Source organism: Artemia sp. Qi Xiang Cuo, chromosome 4 (genome assembly GCF_049724085.1).
Source record: "Artemia sp. Qi Xiang Cuo chromosome 4, ASM4972408v1, whole genome shotgun sequence".
Taxonomy (NCBI): Eukaryota; Metazoa; Arthropoda; class Branchiopoda; order Anostraca; family Artemiidae; genus Artemia; species Artemia sp. Qi Xiang Cuo.
This window is the reverse complement of record NC_142797.1, coordinates 31,310,373-31,318,534: the sequence shown is the minus strand read 5'-3', so window position 1 is coordinate 31,318,534 and position 8,162 is coordinate 31,310,373. Positions and strand designations below refer to the sequence as shown.

The window sequence follows — 8,162 nt, the reverse complement described above, 5'->3', positions numbered from 1 at the left end:
TATGCCAGTTATTTTCTCCTTAACAAGGAAAGGTGGCTTCAGTTATTACTACTACTGCTAACAACTCACACTAGAACCAAACCGTCTGAGGCAAAAACAATCACTTCAGCAATTCTATTCCAATGTTGATTCAATTTAAATTTATTACGTACTATTTTCGAAAAAGATAGGGACTTCAATTTAATTATTGCGAGTGGTCATTGGCTTTTTCACTATTAAATTTTGTAAATTAAATAAAATTTTCCTTCTTTTTTCCAGATGAACAAAAAAGAATGACTTTCAATATATTCAAGGGCTAGGAAACCACAGGTGTGGTTTCTAAAAAAATGTGAAAAGGGCATTATACACATCATTGATTAGGGTTCATGGACTCTGGTTTCCCCTCGAAAGGGGTGCGCCGATCCCGGAGGTACTGCAATACCGGGCCAACGCGTGAAGGGAGCGGAGCAAGCCCCGACATCCCCCCGTTTCCAAAAATCAGTTTAATATTCTGGGCCCCATGTAGGGACCATATCCAGTGTTATCAACACCCCAAAACAAAATGTACCACAAATTGCAAGCAAAATGTACCAAAGACAAAAAGATGTACCATATCCCAAATTTATTTTGGGATATCGTCGGTGACATAAAGTACTATCTATGAAAATTTTGAATAAGACATTTTCAATCACTTTCTTTCTCCATTTCTTTGTTTTTCTTTCTCTTCTAATATAGTACATTATTCCTAACAGTATTTGAAGAAATTGTTCGGAGTAACATATATTACAAGAGAAACATTTTACTACAGGTCAACAAAAGTCGTTGTTTTTCGGCCATTTACGACCATTTATAAACTTGGCAAACCTTAGCAAACTTTTTTCAAACTCAAAACGAGCAGAAATTAACACGAGTAGGGCTCAAAACCCCTATGCCTTCCCGAGGCCAGAACATAACTTGCACTTTACTGAAAAAATATAAATTTTTTTTCTTTAATAACTTTAATAAATCAAAAATTATTAACCTTTTGATTACTAAATATCAGTATATGTATATTAAACTGACAATGCACATTCACTTCTTCTCACTCCTGTACAACACTAGCCCGTCTATGCCTCCTACTGATAGTCCCAGCCAACCTGGCAGTCCAAGACCCGAAGCAGATGCTCCTCCAGACGAGCCTTTCAGCCCCTCAGAAATTGGAAATGTAGTAAAAAGGCTCAAGAACAATAAAGCTGCCGGTATCTGTGGCCTGAGTTCGGAGCTGCTAAAATATGCAGGTCCTGTTACGTGGAATAACCCTACTGTCTGTCCCGGGAAAACTTTTCGCAATGATCCTGCTAGATCGATGTCAAAATATTATTCGTAAATTCCGGTGACTGGAGAAAGCTGGTTTCATGTCGGACCGTTCAACCATTGAGCAGTTTTTACGATCCGACATATCATAGAAAAAGCCACGGAGTTCTGACAAAAAGCTTTTTTTACATTCGTCGACTTTACATTCGTTTGACTGAGTCAAACGCCGTGCTGCGTTTGACTCAGTGGACCCAGAAGCTCTTTGGCGGATTCTAGAATCGACAGGCCTCCCTGAGAAATACTGCAGACTCTACAAAGCTCTACACCATGGGACGGAGAGCTGTGTTCAAGTGAACGGCCGGCACAGCCCGTTCTTCCAAATCACGACAGGAGTGCGCCAAGGATGTGCAGTGGCCCCAGAGCTCTTCAATGTCATCATATACTACGTTATGACAAGGACTACTTCACGTCTCAGCTTTGGACTCAAGTTTGGAGATCGTTTCATTACAGATGCTGATTTTTCCGATGACTTGGTCATTCTGGCGGACTCCATGGAGCAGTTGCTGGAAGCGCTTCGAATCCTACGAAAAGAGGCTGCAAAAGTAGGACTGTAGATAAACTGGACCAAAACGAAAATTATGGCCATAGACCCATCCTCCCCTGCTGCCAATCCTACAGTTAGCCTGGATAGCACCACTAGCATCGAAGTTGTCCAAAGGTTCACCTACCTGGGCTCCATAACTTCTTCAGATGGCTCGCTTCTTTCTGAACTACAACCGAGAATATCCAAAGCGTCTTCTGCCATGGGCAGACTGAACCGTCCCCTCTGGCAAAAACCAAACATCAGTCTCACAACGAGGCTGCGGATTTTCAACGCCCTCGTCGGCTCTGTGATGCTCTATGGAGCTAAGACGTGGCAAGCTTCAGCCGCAACCCTCAAGGCAATTGATGTCTTTCAGTCAGACTAAGGAGGATCGAAGGTCTACGATGGTTCGACTTCGTCAGCAATGAGAAGCTGCTGCAGCTCACCAAGCAGTCTCGGTTTTTGACCCAAGCAGCCGAGCGAACACTACAATGGTTCGGACACCTACTCCGAATGCCTCCACACATACCTAAGAAAACGATCCATGACTTCGACCCTGTCAAAGCCAGTTGGAAGTGACCTCGCAGCTGACCGAAGAAACGATGGTCTGACAGCCTGTCCGACTTCCTGCCGATGGCAAATATCAGGTTGATCGATGTGCAAACGCTTGCCATGGACCGAAGCGGATGGAGGATGCAGAAGTCACTCTCTACGCCGAGCAGCGCCCGGCAGGAGACATAAGTCAAGTCAAGCCTTGGGAAGGCATAGGGGTTTGGAGCCCTACTCATGTTAATTTCTGCTCGCTTTGAGTTTGACCCGCTTATTTATTGTAATTTCTGTTCGTTTTGGGTTTCATTTATTTATAGATGCTGATTCGAGGTCGTTTCACGCTTGGTAGATTATTTGATTTTATTTTTGCTAATTTTTGGTTTAATGGAGTTCTTTACTCTTCTTTAAAAACTTATTTTGTGAAATTTTTTTAATCAATTAAAAACAACAACAGAATATTCACGATTGAAACAGCCCATGATCATACGTCATGAATTCTCTTCGCATTGATTGGTGCAAATATCTACAGAGCTATGTTGCTCATGCATATAATACATGAACATGCGTTACATGCATGTAATGAAATGAATTCGTCAAAAATTTAGTTGTGAAGCTAACTTACATCAACCAACATTATAATAGCTTTTAGTTGTGAAACACTTAACTAAGAGATTAAAAAAGATTAACATGGATAGAAGATTTGCACAAACGGGAAGTGATGGGGTTACTTTCGAGAAAGCTAGCCTATATTGCGTGAAATGGCAGCAAGAAAGAGAAGGAAAAGTGTATACACTATGACGGAGGTCCAGCCAGTGGTAACTAATGAGAGAAAACAGTTTTTTAGTGAAAATAAAAGGCCATTGTTTATTAAGTTTGAACTGGAAAAACGGAAATGGGAGCCAGGCCTGTTGATAGCTGAACACCAGCTGGAAAAACAGACTGATTCTATGAGACATGTCCCAAAGCCAATATCAGTATGCACGAAACCAAGTATTGTAGCTAAGATTTATTTTATTTATAATACCAGTATTTATTAGACCGAAAATAGCTAGGATCAAAGACAGCGAATTATGCAACGCATGTATGCGAAAAAAGACAAGACCAATGCATTTAGCAAAAGTGTTTCAAAAACAGCAATAGCCCTGAGATGCCTAACTACAGGGATAGCTCACGGTTTTCAAGAAATAGGAGAGAAGACAGCTATGAGAGAGCTAGGAAATACAAGGCTCCAAAATCATTCTGGAGGGGCTCATAGGTTTTATAAGAATTTTTTCCTTTCGATGCTGACATGCTTATAAAAAACAATTTTCTTTTCAACTTCAACAAAATTTACAGAATTGCACTTTGGAAAATTTTTGTTTTCTGAATATCAAAATCCTTCAATCTAGTTTTAAATTTTTTGTAAGTTAGTTTTTATATTATGCTTGTTTTTCTTTAAGGTGATCTTTTTGCCTTAAATTTGGATATATACATATACATATATATATATATATATATATATATATATATATATATATATATATATATATATATATATATATATATATATATATATATATATATATATATATATATATATATATATATATATATATATATATATATATATATATATATATATATATATATATATGTATATATATATATATCTGTTAGCTGATCAGATAATACTCTCTTAAAAGTAAGTGAGGGTGACTTGGGAGCTAGCTGAAACTACCAAAATACGATAGCGCTTGTCCCCTCCGCAACCTTCGGTCTTCATGCTAAAATCTTAATGTTCTCTTAAAATACATCGAGTAAAAATATGGCGAATCTTTTTTTCTCGCCGCGAAAAATACCCCCCCCCTCCCAAACACATGTATATGTACCAGTTACAAAGACTATAATCTATATGAACCATGTTCAAATTACAGAACTTAACGCCCGGTCCCCAGGTACAATTGAGGTCAATACTATCACCAAATGCATAGTTAAAACACCTTTCAACTATATTGGCACAAAAATATAAGTCAACATTTTGAGTGGACACCTTACGGGAAAAGTGGGCTCTATAAGAGAAACTAGTTGCCTTTTAATTTTGAATTTTTTTGGTCACTTAAAAAGGTTATTAGAGCTTATCCTTCCCGAATTTTTGGGATGATTTTTTTTATAATTAATTTAAATCAAAAGAAAACTGTCTGTTTAATATATTTTTCTAATATTTTAATTTTCTGATATTTGGCTACATATTAACAATGCCTCCATTGGGAATGTGGGAGTTACAGCAAACACGAAAGAGTTCTATAAATTATACAGATAAAAAATACTATAGAGGTACAAAGTGTGTTAATAACAAGAGGGGAGGGGGGAGGTAACTGTAAACTGAAGAAGAAAAAAACATCGGAAAACAACAAAGAAAATAGTTAAAACACAGGAGAATCGTGAAGATACTGGGGACCAGGGGCCGAGACTTTGTCCAAACGCCTGGTTTTCAAGACGATACTGGCTGTACTGATGTCAAGAATCAAAAGATAAACTTCCAATAAGAAAAGCAAGTACTGATACCTATGCAAAATCTTTGCCAATCAATCCTTGGTGAAGATAATAGAATTAAAAAATATCGAAAAAAACGACAATACAAAACTGTCAAAACAGAAAAGCTAAAATAATAGTTTTTTATAATTAATTTAAATCGAAAGAAAACTTGTTTCGGCATTAAATTTTTTTCTAAAAGAACAAAGATTAATTTTTTTTAAATAAAGTTTTTCCGAGGGAAGCAAAGAGCGAAGTTGAAACTTAAAACGGACAAAAATTATTACTTCACAGCCTATTTAATATATATTAATATAACTAGTACAAATAAACCAACTAATTATGTTTCCCTATGTTTTTATGATTATACAAAACCAGCGCTTTACTGAAAACACAAAATAGTATAGGAGTTTTGGTACAGTAAAAGCAAACCAATTAAGGACACCTTTTATAGAATTAAGATATTGTAAATTTCTCTTAGGATCAATTCCTTTTAAGATAATGCGACAATCTATTTAGGGATTACCTTTATTTTTTTTACTTTTAATTTGGTATTGCTTCTCTACAATGGCTCAGTTCAATGACTAGCTCTCGTTTTGGTTCTTAAAAAAATATGTCATGATAAGTTTGCACAGAAGTTTAGATTAACGCCATCTTAATAGTATTAGGACAATAGACTAGCTTAAGAATTTCTATTACAACAGGAAGTTCACTCTCGTATAGAGGGAAATAATCGAATTTCCAGAGTTCTTATTATGTCTCATTTGATATTCATTTTAAGTAATGACGAAGAACATTTCTTATAAGTTAATACTTTATATTATCCACTATTGGTATTATAGCTGGTGAGAGCAAAATGCTGCTTGATAAATCAATCCAATATTTCTTTATGTTGTTCAATTACTTCGCGGTAATTAAAAAATAAATTAGTTTTAAGCTTATGATTTTAAGATAATTTTAATTGTATACTGAAAGTTACTAATGTCACAACTGATGTAAGACTATGAAAAGCTTTATAGATTCGTTTAGTGTTATGGGGCTAAAAACTGAGTTTTGAGTTTTAAATTAATAATCCTTTTTTTTATACTTGACTTTTGTGTTTTCAGTAAAGTGCTAGGTTTGTATAATCATAAAAGCATAGGGAAACATAATTAGTTGGTTTATTTGTACTAGTTATATTAATATATATTGAATAATTAAGAAGTAATATATAAAGAAGCAATAATTTTTGTCCGTTTTAAGTTTCAACCTCGCTCTTTGCTTCCGTCGAAAAAACTTTGTTTTTAAATTATCCTGACTATGCCGAACAGATCAGGGTGAAATAAAATATTTGTAGATGAAAGAATACAAACATATAGGTTCAAAAATACTGAATTTTGCCACATTGTACCATGATTTTGTAAAATGTACCATATTTTGTGGGATTGTACTAAATTGTAACAGGAGAGTTTAGATATGCCAAAATGGTACATTTATACCACTTTCGGCATCACTGCTGCAAAACTGGGCCATCACGTGAAGGAACGGAGCAAGCCCCGACACCCCCCGGTTTCCAAAAATCAGTTTAAGATTCCAGGGCCAATTGTAGGGACCGTATCAGATATTAAGCCGATAAGAACAGATACTACACTTTAATCTTAGCCAAAAGGCCGAGAAGCGATAATTCCACATGGATTGTCAAAGGATTTATGACAATACGAGTAACAGAGTTTGTCGCAGATTTAATTTCGGTTGTAATACTCAAATAACATTCAATTACCTTATCACTTTGTTTTTAGATTTTTATAATAAATAATAGGATAAATTGAATCCGTAACCTAACATACCCTAGGTACCTCCCCCCCCCCTAAACCCCAAAAAATGATAGGTTAAAGATTGTAAACGCACTGAGAAACCACGCCTTGCGATCTGTTTCTCGGTTGCAAAAACCCGTTTCACTGGTTTCCTGAACTGTTTCCCGATACAGTATCTGGCGGTGTGTAAGATATAATGCACTATTGCAATATGATTTTTTAAATCCAAATGTTATGAACCATTTTCATGTTAGCATATCAAGGTTCTAGATTATTTATTTAGTTAGTAAAGCCATGCTTTCTCTCTGATAAAAACGCCCTAATCGCTTGAGAGCACATTAGCTTTTCGAAAATAAATCACAGTAAATTCGGTACTGTTTTACTTAATGGTAAACACCGCACCGCTAAAGACTCTATAGCAATTTAGCAGGGGTGACACCGTGATTGGTTGATTTTCGGGGAACCAATTTTTTTTTCGGGGAGACACATAGATTTTCGGGGAAATCCCCGAAAATTCTGGGATAGTGGAAGCCCTGGTATCAAGTCTTAACGACTGAGAATGAAAGACTAAAAATGAAGCTATAATGACGCTTGGATTCGTGATGGTTGGGAATCTAGTGGAATAAAAACAAAAGCCAACCACCCAAGGTGAATTTCCTCAGTTTGTAAATTTGTATTAAGAAAAAAGGAGCCTGTTGAGAGAAAATAAAAGTAAGTAGAAATTTAAAATAAGGCGATTATATATATATATATATATATATATATATATATATATATATATATATATATATATATATATATATATATATTATATATATATATATATATATATATATATATATGTATATATTTATATATGTATATATATATATATATATATATATATATATATATATATATATATATATATATATATATATATATATATATATATATATATATATATATATATATATATATATATATATATATATATATATATACAGGACTAGTTCAGTACTGAACTAGTTTTCAATGTGTCAACATCTAACTAATCAGATTAAATTTCGATCGAATAGCATATAAAGTGAAATTCTTGTATTGCTTGCAAAAGCTTTTCCAAGTGGTTATTGAATTTCGAATTGAATTTTGGACTGAAAGTGTAAGTACGATTTTAGGATTCGTTGGTTAAATGCTGTTTTTATATCCGAGCGAAATTTAGGCTGGGTTGTGCCTTGCAAGTTTGGCCGGTTACGGAAGTACCCGTGGGGCACAGCCCTCACGTAAAGATAAGTCTTTTTCATTTTTGATCTTCATTTCTGATTTAAAATGGAAGATATTAATGCATTATTAACGCAAATTCAAGCAATAAATTTGAAGTTGGATATTATTGACCCGATGTCAAGGCAGGTCAATTCAATGACGTCGGATGTGGCTGAGTTGGGAAATAAATTTGAAAATGTTGCGTCGTTAGT

The 8,162-nt window shown here is 35.0% G+C and overlaps 2 non-coding genes across 2 annotated transcripts; both read right to left on the bottom strand.

Moving 5' to 3' along the window:
- Positions 1-387: 387 nt before the first annotated feature.
- Positions 388-579, bottom strand: LOC148952997 (U2 spliceosomal RNA). Its single transcript, XR_016141738.1, has one exon. It is a non-coding gene; the product is annotated as a U2 spliceosomal RNA (small nuclear RNA).
- A 5,797-nt stretch (positions 580-6,376) lies between these two features.
- Positions 6,377-6,576, bottom strand: LOC148952996 (U2 spliceosomal RNA). The gene has a single exon (XR_016141736.1). It is a non-coding gene; the product is annotated as a U2 spliceosomal RNA (small nuclear RNA).
- Positions 6,577-8,162: the final 1,586 nt, after the last annotated feature.